Source organism: Triticum dicoccoides, chromosome 7B (assembly GCF_002162155.2).
Source record: "Triticum dicoccoides isolate Atlit2015 ecotype Zavitan chromosome 7B, WEW_v2.0, whole genome shotgun sequence".
Lineage (NCBI taxonomy): Eukaryota > Viridiplantae > Streptophyta > Magnoliopsida > Poales > Poaceae > Triticum > Triticum dicoccoides.
In genome coordinates, this window is record NC_041393.1 from 571,269,202 (window position 1) to 571,286,838 (window position 17,637).

Below are 17,637 nucleotides of genomic sequence, written 5' to 3' on the forward strand. Positions count from 1 at the left end.
CATTCTTTCTTCTTCTAGTTGAGTACCGATGCTCACATCAGATCCCTTGTGGACCACCAGTTCCTTTATTGGATTTTATCCTACAATGTCCTTCGTATCCAATAACTTTGGGAGTCTTTTCTCGGATACATAATGCCTTTGGTAAATTGTATCCTCTGCCTTGTCGAACATGCTCTACTTTTGAGCTTGTGTTATTTACTCCTGAAGTTTGTGGTATATGTTTCTAAGAGGCCCTGATGGGTTGAACCTATGCCTTTTCTAATCTGTGTGAACCCGGAGACTACTACGGGTCATACTATACTGATGTTATGTCAGATAAAATTTCAACACTACAACTTCGTCGAAGGCGAGAAGTGAGTGAAAGGTTATGCATTAGAGAAGTGGGAGTCGACCTTGAACTTTGTGTTCATGCCCATGGACATGATGTAGATCCTATCATGGAAACTTCTTGTAATAATAACTATTTCCTTGATAAATATCATCTGGTATCTGTGAACTGATCCTTTGCAACCATGGTTTCGACCATGATTGTTCTGCTTTGATCCATTTCTCGGACAAGCTGAAGCACTTGTCTTCCATAGATCAATGCTCCAGCCAACCTCTATTATGATCTACCTTCAAGTATTACCCCTGGTATCTCAAGGATATCATGCCATTGAACTACATCTTATGAACTTTTGATGAAGTACTACCTTTCCCTGTCATTGTCACTTCATGGGTTCTGGGTTGTTTGTCAACCGAGAACACCGATAAGTGAATCGATTTCACACTCCGATTCAATAACTCTATGTAATTTTTGTTGCTTACGAGTTTAATAATCCTTCAAGTCATTCCTAGCCTGATTAGCTATGTCGTTATCGTACTAAATTTTAACTGTGCTATCTGGTCCTTCTTACCGGAGCACAATTTTCGATGATGAACTAAACTTACATCGATTTTCCTCGTCATATCATTTTGCCTTGAAAAACAAGCTTGATTCCGAGTTTGTGACGTACCCGTGGTTCCAATAACCTTTCGCTTCTGCATTCCTTTAACTTGATGTCATCGTCGATCGGTTACATCTTCTTGAAACCTCTCGACAAATTTGTTGGGATCATCATCAACATTTTGAATCCTTCGAGGGTATCAATTGAATTCATGGTGGTAAGTGCCATCCTCGTCCCTTGGTAATTTGAGTTACCATCGAAAACATCTTTACCTTCCTTTCATCACAAACTAGTTCATGTTAAGGACGCAACTTGCTAGCCTGTTTGTATTATGTTCTACCTTGAAGTATTACTGTCCTTTATGTCAACGATGTTGCAAGGATTGCTCCATCTATTAAGAATTCTTGGTATAGTAATACTTCTCACCATCAGCCATTCTTTCTTGCTCGCCGTGTTGATTCTAGCCAGGATACCAACAAGTGAAGGTGCTGTTTGGATACTTCGCTTCTAGCAACCCTATTGCTTTGAAGTTAATGGTCAACCATTCATTCTTAGACTATTGGTCATTGAATCACCATTCTAACATTGATCATGCTACCAATGACCATATTTCGGGCGCACCTTTCAACGAATGTTTAATTGTGTATGTTTTCATCGAGTATACATCATTAAGTCATTTGATCTGACAAATGTTATCTCCTTGTTCACATAATTGGAGAAATCCATCTTGTTGGGATTCTTGATAAATTGTTGCTGAGTCTATCAGCCACATCCTCATCTTCTCCTTGGTTAATGATGAGCTCTTGATTCTGAACTTGCTTCCATAGCTCATTTCCCGATGAATCCTTGAGTATCCAAAGTCTGACCTTTACATGATGGCCGTGTCAATGTTATCACAAAGCATGACTGTGGCACTCGAACCTTAACAAGAGCATTGGAAGTGCAATACTAAATGTTTCTTGATCAGTTATCCAAACACCGTTGTACGGGTACATATCACGATTCCTCTTACCCCTTTTATTCAAATGGTCATGTCCTTGATCTCCTATCCCATATATCAGGCCCTGCTAATTCTTGGGAAGGATATACACCTATTACTTGTGTTTAAACAAATTTTCCTTTCCATTGGTTTGTTTGGACTGATAATCACCCTTTCCTTTCTGTTGGTTTGTTTAAACTTCATGAGGTCTACATATAATCTAAGCAGCAATAATTCTCTGCTTAAACACCTTGGTGTACAACTCTGGCGGTAAGACCCTATTACTATTGTTGATAACATTCTGGTAACCACCAATGGACGAGAACCTTGCCTATTGGTCTGCCTCGTTCAACGAGCAGGAGAATGGTTCTCTTCGTCCCTCACCCATGGTACCAACGTTGTTACCAACATAACTGACAGGCTATTCTCTGACCTATCTTGCTATCATGACCGTGCAAGATGTCAGTGCCCTTCCTACTTTTAACCCAGATGGTGGGCCCATAACCCACAGTTCCACAGGATCGAAACCTGACTCTCTTGTACACCCCCTGTTTGCCATAGTTATCCCTCGTGTTTGACCGTGTCACCTTCTTAGAGATGATCTATTTTGGTATCAGACACAATACTTATTCCCGCTGCTCTAAACCCCTTTTCTGGCCCTGTTATAGGAGTCGAATAATTGCCTATGCGCTTGAAACTTCTATTTTGCACCTTCTTACTTTGTTCTCGATAATTTCTAAGTTTCAATTCGGGAGTTACTTTCCGCCACCTTCCCCGATATTATCTACCAGATAAGCAACCTTGTAGAGGTCCATGCTTTCGAAGCTACCCCTTATCCTTTCCGTAAGTACGATAAAGATCCCGAAGAAAGGATGCGTACTACATCATGATGACCTGAAGCAGAGAAATGAAGACATCAACATAATGTATCAACTGCTTCCAGAAGAGAAACCAAGATTGAGAACGCTCGTTAGAATTTCATAACAAAATCCCTTTCCCCTCACTTCCCCTCTTAAATCTCGGGACGAGATTTCTTGTAGTGGAGGAGAATTGTGACGCCCGGATATTTAAGCTACAGTAATACCCTGCTAATGATGCCATGTCACCACGATCCCTGATGCTAATCTCGCGTTAGTTGAGAACCGATCCAACTTCAAATTTGAAGTAAAGGCAAACATCAAAAGTTTTTCAAACATTAAAACTAAAATGTTTGAGAGGTGACATATAATGCATAGGTAATTATGGTGATGAAGCCACATTTGTATAAAATATGTAAATGCTCCAAAATAACTAAAACATTGGCTATGACAATTAAATTAATGCCTTTTGTAAATATTAAATTGTTAAACTATTCTATTTGGGGGCCCAACCTTTTTGTGGCGGAGGGCTAGACCATGACACTAATTTAGGAGTTAAATACAGTATTTTATAATACTATAATAAATCAAAAACTAAGGTAAAACAGAAAAGGAAAATAAGTAAAAAGAAAAAAATACAAATAAACAAAAACCAAAAGATATAAAAAGAACCCCCTGCTGGGCCATAGCCCAGCTGGCCACCAGGCCAACAACCGGCCGGCCCAGCCCCTGGGGGCACCAAACCCTATCCCCACGACCACCACTTCCCCCCACGAACTCCTCTCGCTCCCCTCACCATCCCTCGCGCTGCCGCACGCCCAGAGGCGAGAAGCCTCATGCCCGACACTCCCTCGCAGCCTCTCCTCCCTCCGTTCTCTCCTGCTCCGCTCGTCGTTGACCCTGCTGCCTCACCGACGACCAGCTCGCCTCCCTGTCCGGACTCGACAGGTGCCCGCCTTCGCCACCACTGCCGCGCCAACGTGTCGCGGTCTCGGTCGCGTCCGCCGCGTATCCCCGCGGCCCCGGCGAGCACGCCCGCGCCCGAGGGCTGCCACCACCGCCACACAGCTTCTCCGTCATCCCCGCGCCGCGCCTCCCCAAGCCTCTGCTCTGCCTCGCGCCTGCCGGTCGTCCGGCCGCCGGACCTCACCGGCAGGGTCCATCCGGCCTTCCCGAGCCCTCCTCTGCAACGATGTGAGCATCCGGCACTCCCTGGCCTCTTCCCTCTCCTCCCCGTGCTCTCCAGCGCCAGTTGCCGCTAGCTCCGCCATAGTCGTCGCCTTCCGTCGCCCTCGACACTGTTTCGGATTCTCCGAGCTCTAGAAAATGGCACGGCTCGACGCGGCGCATCGCGCTTGTCCGTTTGACGCCCGAGCTGGCCCTTTTGGTCACCGGAGCCGCCGGCTTCCCGCGCGCCGCCTTCCTCTAAACTCACGCGCACGCACGTTCTAACACTGGGTTAACCCACTAACGTGTGGGCCCGCCCGGTTTAACAATTCCCTTACAGGTTCGCTATTTCACATCAAGATGTGAAATAGCTATCTCACATCTAAATGCATAGCCATTGGATTTTGTCCTGTCTTTGAGATTCGCGTGCACAACTTTGTTCGTCCTGCTTCGTGCGCGCTCGCGTCGCTGGTGCCGTTGCCTGTCTCGCGGCCCGTTTTTCCCCGTGGATTTTGCGTAGCGGGCCGTTGTTTGTTGGGCTGGTGGGCCGTTTTTTGTCTCTGTGGGAGCAGGTTCGTGAATTAGAGGGCGGCGATTCAGTTTTGTCCTCTTCACATGCTTCTCCTTCCCGAGGCATTCATTTCACCCCGTTCCCCATTCTCCTCTTCGTCAGTTGCTCCTGGAGGCGACGACGACTTCTGGAGAGCTACAAGAAGAGAGAGACGCACTGGAGTGAGTTGCAGCTGTTGTTCTCCCCTTTCTTCTCTTCTTTCTTCATGTATGTGGTTTGCTCACACATCTAGTATCTAGTTTATGGGTTGTTTTTGTGTGTTAATCAATCTAGGGTTCGTGCTTCCAATGCCTCCATGAGTTTGTTTTATTTTGTTTGTGTGTCCCTCGATTTTAGGAAAGGTTTTTTGCCCGCTCGCAATCCCCCTGATTTTTAGAAGCACGAGGCTCCTTTTTTCTGTCTGTGTTTTTCGATCTATCTAGTGGTGGGTGGAGTGGTTCTGCTGGTGAGGTGGGGATTTCGGGTGTAGATAAGGATTGATAAAGAATTGAGTGTGTCACTGCTCATTTTTGTATAGATTATAGCCTCTGAGGTGGGGTGTTTATTTCAGTGTTAGGGTTTGATGGATGGAGCAGATTTTTGTTCAATCTCTCTGATAGACTCACAGATGATTCAGAAAGATTTTTTCAGTGCCATGTGGTGTGTAGTTTGTTTAATGGGGCCGATTTTACATGCTTTGCTAAATTCCCAGTAGATACAGATTCAGAAACATAAATGTTCAGAAAGATTCAGTGTTGTGATTCAGATTTTATATGCTCTGCTAAATTCACAGTAGATACAGATTCAGAAAGATAAATGTTCAGAAAGATTCAGTGTTGTGATTCAGATTTTATATGATCTGCTAGATTTTTTGTGTTTGTCTTTTTTGTGAGCATGTGGTCTACTTGTTGCAGGCTGAACTCAACTTTTCCAAGAGTTGTGAATCAACTTTTTTTATATGCAAACAACTGAATATAAATAGAGAAGCAACTCAGAGATGAATCAGCGCAGACCATGTGTTTTTTGTTCAGGTTGATTTTTTTGGATTAGTGTTTTTTTGCTAGACTCAGTGGCAGATTTGTACATTTGTTTTATGTTTTAGCAGTATATAGTTGATATCTGTATTAGTTTTAGTATGTATGTTTTGACAGAGCTAGTTTCGATTTATATCAGTCAATGTTTTCATTCTTTCTTTCTTTTTTCAGTCATTTGTTTTTGTGACACATGTTTGTTTCTTTATGTCAGGTGGTGGCGATTGTTTGGGAGCGAGAAGGGGAGGGGGAGGAGAGGAGCAGCCAAGTATGTGGCGTTTTTCCATGATTTATGTTTTTTTTTCTTTTCTTCCCATTTTAGATTTAGTAAAATGTCATCTGTGTTTATTTTATGTGTATAGGTTAAAGTAGTGTGCACCGGTGGTATTAAATTAGTGTGTTAGTCACTGAATGGTTTTCCGAGCAAGCAATTTTCTACTTGTCATGTTTTTGAGGAAGAGAGATATGACCCACCCCTGGTTTTGTATTTTTGAATGTTGGGGTTGATGCTATGTACATATATGTATGCATTTTTTGATTGAATCATGGGCTGCATTAAAACTGAAGAGTTGAGATTGAATTTGAATTGTACTTTTTCTCATAGCAGACTATGCATGCCTTAGTGTAGAAGTGAAGATAAATTTCTACAGATTTGCTATTTTTCACATCTAGATGTGAAATAACTATCTCACATCTAAGTCCAGAGCCATTGGATTTATTCCGTCTTTAGGATTCGCGCAAATCATTTTTTTTGTCTCCGCTAGTACATTCTGTCGGGTTCGCTCGTCTTTTGTGGTCTGTTGCGCGACCCGTAGTCGATGCTAGCAGCGGGCCGGGGGCGGGTTTGTGGTGTTTGTTAGGCTGACGGGCCGTGTTTGTCTATCTCAGAGCAGTTTTGAAGAGGAGGGGGCGACCATCCTGTTTTCCCATCGCACTAGTTTCCCATGTTCCCCATTCCTCCTCAACAGGCGCTCCTCCAGGCGGCGGTGATTTCTGGAGAGCGAGATGGGAGAGAGACGCCATTGGAGTGAGTTTCCCTCGTTTTCCTTGTTTTTTTGCTCTGTCTGGTTACTATTCCTTGCTCACAGATTTAGCACCATCATCTGTTATTTGTTTGTGTGTTCATCGATCTAGGTTTGCCCCTCAATTCTAGCCAAATGTGGGTAGGGTTCGTTACAGTTTAGCACGTCCCCTTTTTTGTTTGTGTATTTGATCTATCCAGGGTTTGTTCCTCAAATTATCCAAATGTGGATGTGGATTTCAAGTGGATAAAGATTCAGCAGGTTGTTTTGGGCGATTTAGATTGAAAACAATAGGCAGTTTTTTGTATCTCCTGCTAGAAATTCAGTATATCTTTGTGTAGTGTGCAGAGATTCAGTATTTCGTGCTAGAAATTCAGTATAATCTTGTGTAGTGTGCAGAGATTTAGTATCTCGTGCTAGAAATTCAGTAGAATCTTATGTAGTGTGCAGAGATTCAGTGTCTCCTGCTATAATTTCAGCATAATCTTGTATCAATCATGGTTGATTTTTGTTTTTCAGTCTAGATCCATGTTCTTCCATTTTCCATGTCAGTACTTCTATTAAGTTTTTGTCCAGGATAACAACTTATACATGTGTTTTTATTTTGTCTTAGTGAGTATTTGGGTCAATGTGGCAGGCTAAAACCAATTTTTCAGTCTAGATTTTTTTTGTTTGAAAGAAAAGAGATGAACTTAAATAAAGAAGCACGTCACGAATGCATCAACTTATACTTTTTTGTCTGTGTATTTCATCTATATAGGTGTTTTCTTTTTTCAGTTCACCCAAATGTGGGGAGCCGGGTGGATTTCAAGTAGTCAAGATTCAGTGTGGTGGCTGCATAGTTTGTCTTTTAGTTCATCCAACTAAGCTGTCCATGTTAGCTAGCTGAATCGTCGGGTAAACTTGGATGTACTATACTGTATACATGTTCGTTTTCCTCCAGGAAATTCGCATGTCATGCGAGAAACAGTTTTTGCCTTTAAATGAGGCCGGTAGTTTTTAAGGTGACTGGAGGCATTGAATGGATATTTTCATTGTGTTTCCTTTTAGGTGGCTAAGTTGTGTGTTGAACTTGTGCTCGTAGGCCTGAGCCCATGCTTATGATTTTGAGCGGCACCTTTTTCTTCCTCTTTTTTTTCTTACCATGTGCATCCATCCTTTTTTTAAAGACTTCCAACTTCAGCAATAGGTTCAGAATGTCTCCACCTTACTTCTGATTCTAGGCAGAAGGTAAATTAGTCTGCTGCCAAACTGAGCTTTTCGTTGGGCTACTAATTGTTTTGGGTTTTATGAACATTCATTTTGTTTTTTGTAGGGTTTTACAGTATTTGTTATTTTTTCAGTACAAATGGCTCGGTTTCTGAAAAGAATATTTTTATCCATGCAGGATGGTGTGCCCAGACTGCCATTCGCATTGCAAGAGTGACAACGAGCAGAGATTTTTTGAAATTGTCATTCGTGAGGGCTCCAAAGCTGCCCTCACCAAGAGTGGTAATTTTCCTTTTGTTTCTTTTGTCGCAAATGTTTATTTTCATGTTTTTTATATTTGCTAATTGTTTTGATTTTTCAATTTTTCCTTTTGTTTTTTGTTGTTGTTAACAGAACATCCCATGCACAGCCAGTTGATATGCCGTCGTTGCGAGTCTATCATTGACACACAATTGGGTTTTTTCCACTACAAGGCGTTGTCTTAGCTGCAAGTCCACCATCAACACACAACTGTGGGCTTCCTACACAACAACCCTCCCAGTTTGCAGGTCCATCATTGACATGCAATTGTGGGTTTTCTTTCTAGTTGTTTTTACTCTAGTTGCAAGTCTATCATTGACACGCACTAGGATCTTTTTTGTAGTTATTTTTGCAAGTTGACCCTTGACTCGCAAGGTTTTTTGTGTAGTCATAGTCGCCCCAGTTGCAAGTAGACCATCAACTCGCAACTAAGATTTGTAGTTTTTTCTCTTGCCACTTGCAAGTCGACCCTTGACTCGCAACTGGTTTTTTTGTGTAATTGTAGCCGCTCTAGTTGCAAGTCCATCATCGACTCGCAACTCAGACTTGTAATTCTTTTTTCATGCCACTTGCAAGACAAACCTCGACTTGCAATTAGGATTTTTTGTGTAGTTGTAGTCACGCCACTTGCAAGTCCACCAACGACTTGCAACTCGGCTCGTAGTTTTTTTCACGTTACTTGCAAGTCGACCCTCGACTTGCAACTGGGTTTTCATGTAGTTGTAATCGCCCCAGTTGCAAGTGCACCATCAACTCGCAATTCGGACCCGTGGTTCTTTGTTTCATGCCACATGCAAGTCGATCCTTGACTAGCAACTAGTTTTTCTTGTAGCCATAGTCACCCCAGTTGCAAGTCGGCCATCAACTTGCAACTAGGCTTGTACTTTTTTGTTTCATGCCACTTGCAAGTCGACCCTTGATGCGCAATTGAGGTTTTGTGTAGTTGTAATCGCCCTAGTTCCAAGTGCACCATCGAGTCTCAACTCGGCCTGTACTTTTTTTGTTTCATTCTACTTGCAAGTTGACGCTCGACTCGCAATTGGGATATTTTGTGTAGTTGTAGTCACGCTGGTTACATGTTCACTATCGACTCGCAACTTGGCTCATGATTTTTTTGTTTCACGTCACTTGCAAGTCGACCCTCGACTTACAACTGGGGTTTAATGTAGTTGTAATCGCCCCAGTTGCAAGTCCGCCATCGACTCGCAACTCGGACCCGTAGTTTTCGTTTCATGCCACTTGCAAGATGCCCATTGACTCGCAACTTGGATTTTTTGTGTAGTTGTAGTCACGCCAGTTGCAAGTCCACCATTCACTCGCGACTCGGCTCGTAGTATTTTGTTTTACATCACTTGCATGTCGACCCTTGACTTGCAACTGGGGTTTCCATGTAGTTGTAATCGCCCCAGTTGCAAGTCCACCATCAACTTGCAAATCGGCATGTACTTTTTGTTTCTTGCCATTTGCAAGTTGACCCTTGACTCGCAATTGGTTTTTTTTGTGTAGTTGTAGTTACGCCAGTTGCAAGTCGATCATCGACTCGCAACTCTGCTCGTAGTTTTTTGTTTCACGTCACTTGCAAGTCGATCCACGACTTGCAACTGGGGTTTCTATGTAGTTGTAATTGTCCCAGTTGCAAGTCCACCATCGACTCGCAACTCGGACCCATAATTCTTGTTTCATGCCCACTTGCAAGTCGCCATTTGACTTGCAAACTGTTTTTTTTTGTATAGTTGTAGTCACGCCAGTTGCAAGTCTACTAACGACTCACAACTCAGCTCGCAGTTATTGTTTCACGCCACTTGCAAGTCAACCCTCGACTTGCAACCGGGGTTTTTATATAGTTGTAATCGCCCTAGTTGCAAGCCTACCATCTACTCGCAACTCGGACCCGTAGTTCTTTGTTTCATGTCACTTGCAAGTCGACCCTCGACTCTCAACTAGGTTTTTTTGTAGTTGTAGCCACTCTAGTTGCAAATGCACCATCGACTCGCAACTCGGCTTGTACTTTTTGTTTCATGCCACTTGCAAGTTGACCCTCGACTTGCAATTGGGGTATTTTTTTGTAGTTGTAGTCATGCCCTGTTGCAAGTCCACCATCGATTCGCAACTCGGCTTGTAGTTTTTGTTTCACGTCACTTGCAAGTCGACCCTCGACTTACAACTAGGATTTAATGTAGTTTATAATCACCCCAGTTGCATGTCCACTATCAACTCAGACCCGTAGTTACATGCCACTTGCAAGTCACCCTTTGACTTGCAAACTCGTTTTTTTGTGTAGTTGTAGTCACGCCGGTTGCAAGTCCCCCAACGACTCGCAACTCGGCTCATAGTTTTTGTTTCACGCCACTTCCAATTCAACCCTCGACTTGCAACTGGGGTTTTCATGTAGTTGTAATCTTCCAGTTGCAAGTCCACCATCGACTCGCAACTCGGACCCATAGTTCTTTGTTTCATGCTATTTGCATGTCGACCCCTAACTCGTAACTGGTTTTTAGTAGTCAAAGTCGCCCTAGTTGCAGTCGACCATCAACTTGCAAGGCTTATACTTGTTGTTTCGTGTCACTTGCAAGTCGACCCTCGATGTGTTATTGGGGTTATTGTGTAGTTGTAATCGCCCCAGTTGCAAGTACACCATCGACTCGCAACTCGGCCCTATACTTTTTTGTTTCGTGCCACTTGCAAGTTGACCTTCAACGCGCGATTGTTTTTTTTTTGTAGTTGTAGTAACGCCAGTTGCAAGTCCATCATCGACTCGCAACTCGGCTCGTAGTTTTTTGTTTCACGTCACTTGCAAGTCGACCCTTGACTTGGGGGTCAAAATGTTGAGATAGATGGGGTTCATATCTACTTGATACAAAGAGAATACAATTTATAATTTTTCTTCCCAAGCACTTTACTCATTTTATTTGGTCCAAAAGAATAACCAACTTAAATCTTTGTTTCTACTGGACAAAAGGGATAACATGTTGACCACCAAGTGGAATTTATTTGTTAGTCAGTAAGAGGATTTGATGGTGTTGCAAACTCATGACCCTGAGAGGCGAATGAGTAAGGTGGAATCATCTGCAGAAATTGGTGTCCATTGTTTTGCATTTGAAAAAGCCTCAGGTCAAACACCACTGTTGGGTACTGGGATGCACAGGCTACAATCAAAACAAAGCAGTAAGTTCATCTCATGTTTTTTCCTGTCATTTTTGTTTTTATGGTCCCATGTGTATTTATGAATCAATATTGATTTCTTTTTCTTTTTTCCCAAATCATACCTGAGTTCCAACGTAGTCCCCTGCATAGCTATCTTCATTTCCCGCGGTCATCAGGTTTTACAAAATTTAACATTATGCTTTTCTTCGCCTAAAGTTTTTATGGAATGGAGGAGCACACCCCTAAGTTCTTTTTCTTAGGGGCAACATGCTAACATTTGGCATATGTTGTTTTCTTTCTTATCAGGTACCAACACTTTTTTTGTGAACATGCATAATACACTGAGATGCAGTCAAATTCTAAGTTCTTTCTTGGATGAAAAATTCTAAATTCAGAGTCAGCACTTTTTATTTTGTTCTCTAACAAGGTAATGATGCATCTTTTCCTCTTTCTTTTCCCTAGTGAGGCCAAATATATTTTCTTGATCAGGTTGTATATAGAAATGTAGTTGCAGTTTTTTCTGGAAAGGCAATGTTTTTTTGCTGAATAAATGGGACCAAATGCCGTCTTAAAGTAGTTGCACGCAAACTGGAACAAGGAGGTGTTTTTGTTCTGATCTTTCAGCTAGCACATGTATGAAGGTCAACCCATCTGAAACAAACAAGCTATCTGGCATGTAAAAGATAGTGATATGCAGTTTTTCTCTTACCAGTTTCTAAGGCTAGATCAGTTTTCTGAGCCTAGATCAAACTGACATGCACTTTATTTAGGCGCAACAACGCAATGTTGTCTGTGTGTTCATGTAGATATGGTCTGCTTAGAAAGACTTTGCTCTGATTTCTTTTACGACAAAAAACTGTTTAACTGTTGTGTGTTTTTTCCAGAGACCAGGACCATCATATGTTTGATGGAAGAAGAAAGGATAATCTTGAGCAAAAAATAAAGGTCTACCATCAGAAATTATCTACAAGGTTGTACACGATCTTGACAGAAAGGATCTACAAAGAGGGTCCAAATTTTGACTTGGGTTTTTGCAACTTTTCGTCAGCCACCTAAGCTTCTTTTGCACCTGTTTTTTTTCTCTGCCAACAAGGCCCAGCTCTGTGCGCACATTGCTCTTTTTTTTGTCAAACAAACAAATAGACAAATAAAGCCCAAGAAACAAGGTCCGGGGGAGGGGCTAGTTCGGCTGGGTGGGGTGGACTGGCCAGACACAAACAAACAATACAAACAAGCGTCTATATGTGTGAGGGTAATCGGGTGCAATCAGGCTGGTTGTTTGATTAGAGAATGATGTCAGCTTAGATGTGAGATAATATCTCACATCTAGATGCAACATAGACAGACCCATTCCCTTAACCACCTAATTAGAAGTTAATAAAATTGTTTAGTTGAGTAACTAAAAAATGACATGTGGACCCATTTCACTTAAAAGCCTGTTTAAAAATATCTAAGTCAATGACATGTGCCCCCCACTTATTCTATTAAATTAATTCAACTGTTAATTTACCCTGTCTCTATGACAGCTCAGTCCCACAAGCTAGTTTGATCAGTCAATGTTGACCTAGTCAACTGCTGACTGGAATACTGATTTTGACCCTAACCCCACCTGTCATACACTATGGCTGGCACTGCATTATGTGGAAAAAGTATTTACTGATTAAATTTGGAATACAAATAAATCCATAAATTGAATAAACCTTTGAAAATTAATATAAAATAATCCATAGCTCGGATGAAAATACTTTGTACATGAAAATTGCTCAGAACGATGGGACGAATTTGAATAAGTAGTCCGTTCGTCCGCCACACATCCCTAGCATAGCGAACACACAACTTTCCTCCTTTGGTTCATTTGTCCGAAAACGTGAAACATCGAGGATACTTTCTCGGATGTTTCCCCTCTTTGTCGGTATCACCTACTACCGTGTTAGGGCACACATATCACCGTTCATTGTCATGTCTTGCATCGTCATGCTTATGATTGCATTATATTTATTGTTGCTTCCCCCTCTTCTCTCCGGTAGACACCAAGACTGACGTTGCTGCTGCCCTGTTCGACTACGAAGTTGACGACCCCTCCTTGCCAGAGCAACCAGGCAAGCCCCCTCCCCCCCCCTTGATCACCAGATATCGCCTATTCTTTCCTTTATGCTACGTCTTGAGCTTGCGTTGGTTTTCCTTAAAGAGGAAAGAGTGATGCAGCAAAGTAGCGTAAGTATTTCCCTCAGTTTTTAAGAACCAAGGTATCAATCCAGTAGGAGGCTTCTCAAAAGTCCCACGCACCTACACAAACAAACAAAGAACTCGCAACCAACGCAATAAAGGGGTTGTCAATCCCTTCACGGCCACTTGTGAAAGCGAGATCTAATAAAGATAGTATGATAAGATAAATATATTTTTGGTATTTTATAATATAGATGCAAAAAGTAAAGATGCAAATAAAAGTAGATTGGAAGCAAATATGATAAGAGATAGACCTGGGGGCCATAGGTTTCACTAGTGGCTTCTCTCAAGATAGCATAAGTATTACGGTGGGTGAACAAATTCCTGTCGAGCAATTGATAGAAAAGCGAATACTTATGAGATTATCTAGGCATGATCATGTATATAGGCATCACGTCTGCAACAAGTAGACCGACTCCTGCCTGCATCTACTACTATTACTCCACACATCGACTGACTCCTGCCTGCATCTAGAGTATTAAGTTCATAAGAACAGAGTAACGCATTAAGTAAGATGACATGATGTAGAGGGATAAACTCAAGCAATATGATATAAACCCCATCTTGTTATCCTTGATGGCAAGAATACAATACGTGCCTTGCAACCCTTTCTGTCATTGGGTAAGGACACCGCAAGATTGAATCCAAAGCTAAGCACTTCTCCCGTGGCAAGAAAGATCAATCTAGTAGGCCAAACCAAACTGATAATTTGAAGAGACTTGCAAAGAAAACTCAATCATACATAAAAGAATTCAGAGAAGATTCAAATATTATTCATAGATAAACTTGATCATAAACCCACAATTCATCGGATCTCGACAAACACACCGCAAAAAGAGTTTACATCGAATAGATCCCCATAAGAGAGGGGGAGAACATTGCATTGAGATCCAAAAAGAGAGAAGAAGCCATCTAGCTAATAACTATGGACCCGTAGGTCTGTGGTAAACTACTCACAACTCATCGGAGAGGCAAAGGTGTTGATGTAGAAGTCCTCCATGGTCAATTCCCCCTCCGGCGGAGCGCCGGCGAAGGCTCCAAGATGGGATCTCGCGGATACAGAAGGTTACGGTGGTGGAAATTGTGTTTTGTCTGCTCCCTGAATGTTTTCGGGGTACGTAGGCTTATATAGGAGGAAGAAGTACGTCGATGGACGCCCGAGGGGCCCACAAGACAGGGGCGCGCCCTATCGGGTGGGGGGGGGGGCTCCTATCACTTGGAAGCTTCGGCTGCTTCTTGACTTGCACTTCAAGTCCTCTGGATCACATTCGTTCCAAAAATCATGCTCCTGAAGGTTTCATTCCGTTTGGACTCTATTTGATATTCTTTTTCTTTGAAATACTGAAATAGGCAAACAAAAAACCAGCAATACAGGCTGGGCCTCCGGTTAGTAGGTTAGTCCCAAAAATGATATAAATGTATAAAATAAAGCGCATAAACATCCAAAAGGGGTAATATAATAGCATGGAACAATAAGAAATTATATATACATTGGAGACGTATCACTCTACTGCTTGCATTAGAGTACTATAGCATGTTACTGTTCGGTTAATTCTATTCTGTTGCATAGCTTGTTATTGTTGCTACAGTTGTTGATACCTTACCTGCAATCCTAAATGCTTAGTATAGGATGCTAGTTTATCATTTGTGGCCCTACACTTGTCTGTCTTCCTTGCTATACTATCGGGACGTGATCCTTCGGGAGGTTATCACGGGTATATACTATACATACATACTATACAGATAGTGACTAAAGTCGGGTCGGCTCGTAGAGTACCCGCGAGTGATTCATGGATTGGGGGCTGAAAGGAAATTTGTCCCGACGACCCTCTGTGTGGATCTTTGTGGCGGAGCGACAGGGCAGGTTGAGACCACCTAGGTGAGAGTTGGGCCTAGCTCTGGTCGGTGTCCGCGGTTACTTCAAAATAACACGCTTAATGAGATCTTGGTATCTGATCTGAGTCTGGCAACTGGCCTATACGCACTAACCAACTACGCGGGAACAATTATGCGCACTCGACATCGTGGTATCAGCCGAAGCCTTCTTGACGTCAGCGACTAAGCGGCGCGCGCCAGGTTGGACTGGAACGCCTGCTCTTGTATAAGGGAGGTTAGGTCTGCTCAGTGACCGCGATCGCAACATGCATGTGTGCAATGGGCGATGGGCCTAGACCCCTGCGCGCATAGGATTTAGACTGGTGTGCTGACCACTCTGATGTGCCTAGGTAGGGCAGCGATGTGTTGATCTTCCGAGGCCGGGCATGACCCAGGAAAGTGTGTCCGGCCAGAGGGATCGAACATGTTGGGAAATGTGGTGCGCCCCTGCAGGGAAGTTTATCTATTCGAATAGCCGTGTCCCTCGGTAAAAGGACGATCCGGAGTTGTACCTTGACCTTATGACAACTAGAATCGGATACTTAATAAAACACACCTAGACAAGTTCCAGAGACAACCCGGCGATCGCTTTCCCACAGGGCGACAAGGGGAGGATTGCCGGGTAGGATTATGCTATGTGATGATATCTGGTGGACTTCAATCTACTCACTTCTACATGCTGCAAGATAGAGGCTGCCAGAAGCGCAATCTTCGATAGGACTAGCTATCCCCCTCTTATTCTGGCATTCTGTAGTTCAGTCCATCGATTTTGCCTCTTTACACATATACCCATGCATATGTAGCGTAGATCCTTGCTTGCGAGTACTTTGAATGAGTACTCACGGTTGCTTTGCTCCCTCTCCCCCCTCTTTTCCTCTTCTACGCGGACGTCGCAACCAGATGTTGGAGCCCAGGAGCCAGACGCCACCATCGACGATGACTCCTACTACACTGGAGGTGCCTACTACTACGTGCAGGCCGCTGATAACGACCAGGAGTAGTTTAGGAGGATCCCAAGCAGGAGGCATGTGCCTCTTTTGATCCGTATCCCAATTTGTGCTAGCCATCTTATGGCAACTTATTTAACTTATGTTTGTACTTAGATATTGTTGTTTCCGCTGACTCGTTTCTATTCGAGCACTTGCATTCGAGCCCTTGAGGCCCCTGGCTTGTAATATGATGCTTGTATGACTTATTTTACTTATAGAGTTGTGTTGTGATATCTTCCCGTGAGTCACTGATCTTGATTGTACATGTTTGCGTGTATGATTAGTGTACGATTGAATCGGGAGTGTCACACAGGCCTGCTCAACTGCCGGTGCTTGATCTCCGGTAGCCTCCTTCCTCTTGTCTCCCTTGACGGCTTCTACGGGCTCTTCTCTCTTTAGCTCGATCTTCATCAACCAAGCATCCTCTTCCACATTGTTGGAGGAAGAAGACATGATGCCTGGCTCAATAGATCTGACCGAAAACAGCAAGAAAATAGAACAGAAGATTTCTCCATGATACGGTGGTTAATAGGTTCGGGGGGTATATAAAGATTTTTTATCTTGGGAAACAAGCAAGCTGTAAAAAAACGGAGTCTGGAAGGTACCCGAGGTGGGCACAACCCACTTGGGAGAGCCTGGCAAGCCAAGCACGCCCTGGTGTCTTGTGCCCACCAGAGTCACTTTCCCGGTAGTTTCTTATTTTTCTAATTTTTGTTATATTCCAAAATTGACAAAAAATATTTTTGCGGATTTTTTGGAGTGTGTTTACTTACCGTATCACGTACCTCCTCTTTTTGACGATTCCAAAGTGTTCCGGAAGGACTTTTTTATGTGTTCTTTCGGTGTCAAAGTTTGGATAATATTACTCTCAACATTCATGGGCGTACCTGAGATATAATGTTTTATTCGTTGCCCATTAACAACCTTCGGGTTAGTACCTTCAACATTATTTATTTTGATAGCTCCAGACCGATAAACCTCCTCGATAACATAGGGTCCTTTCATAAGCTTGGGTTCTCCATTCATCTAATGATCTAATATCAAATAACCTCTTTTCACCGGCAAGTTTAAAATCATAGTTGAGTTATTTGATTGCCCAATATGCTTTATGTTCTAACTCTAGAGGCAAATGCCAAGCTTTTCCATAAACCATTTTGTAAGGAGACATACCCTTAGAATTTTTTTATGTTGTTCTATAAGCCCAAAGTGCATCATCTAGTTTCTTAGACCAATTCTTCCGGGACCTATTGATAGTCTTTTGCAAAATTAATTTTATTTCTCTATTGCTAAGTTCAACTTGACCACTAGAATGAGGATGATAGGGTGATGCAATTCTATGCTTAACATCATACTTGGCAAGGA

General features: G+C 42.8%; 1 long non-coding RNA gene across 4 annotated transcripts; it reads left to right on the forward strand.

Moving 5' to 3' along the window:
• The first annotated feature begins 4,552 nt into the window (after nucleotides 1-4,552).
• On the forward strand, nucleotides 4,553-13,304 carry LOC119341597. 4 transcript variants are annotated; one of them, XR_005165188.1, is made up of 8 exons: nucleotides 4,553-4,661; nucleotides 5,725-5,778; nucleotides 6,399-6,537; nucleotides 7,920-8,023; nucleotides 8,135-11,206; nucleotides 11,492-11,612; nucleotides 12,070-12,156; nucleotides 13,213-13,304. It is a non-coding gene; the product is annotated as an uncharacterized LOC119341597 (long non-coding RNA). The 4 variants fall into 4 exon arrangements; XR_005165189.1 differs by lacking the exon at nucleotides 13,213-13,304 and having other exon boundaries at nucleotides 8,135-11,361; nucleotides 12,070-12,831; XR_005165187.1 differs by lacking the exon at nucleotides 13,213-13,304 and having other exon boundaries at nucleotides 12,070-12,831.
• Nucleotides 13,305-17,637: the final 4,333 nt, after the last annotated feature.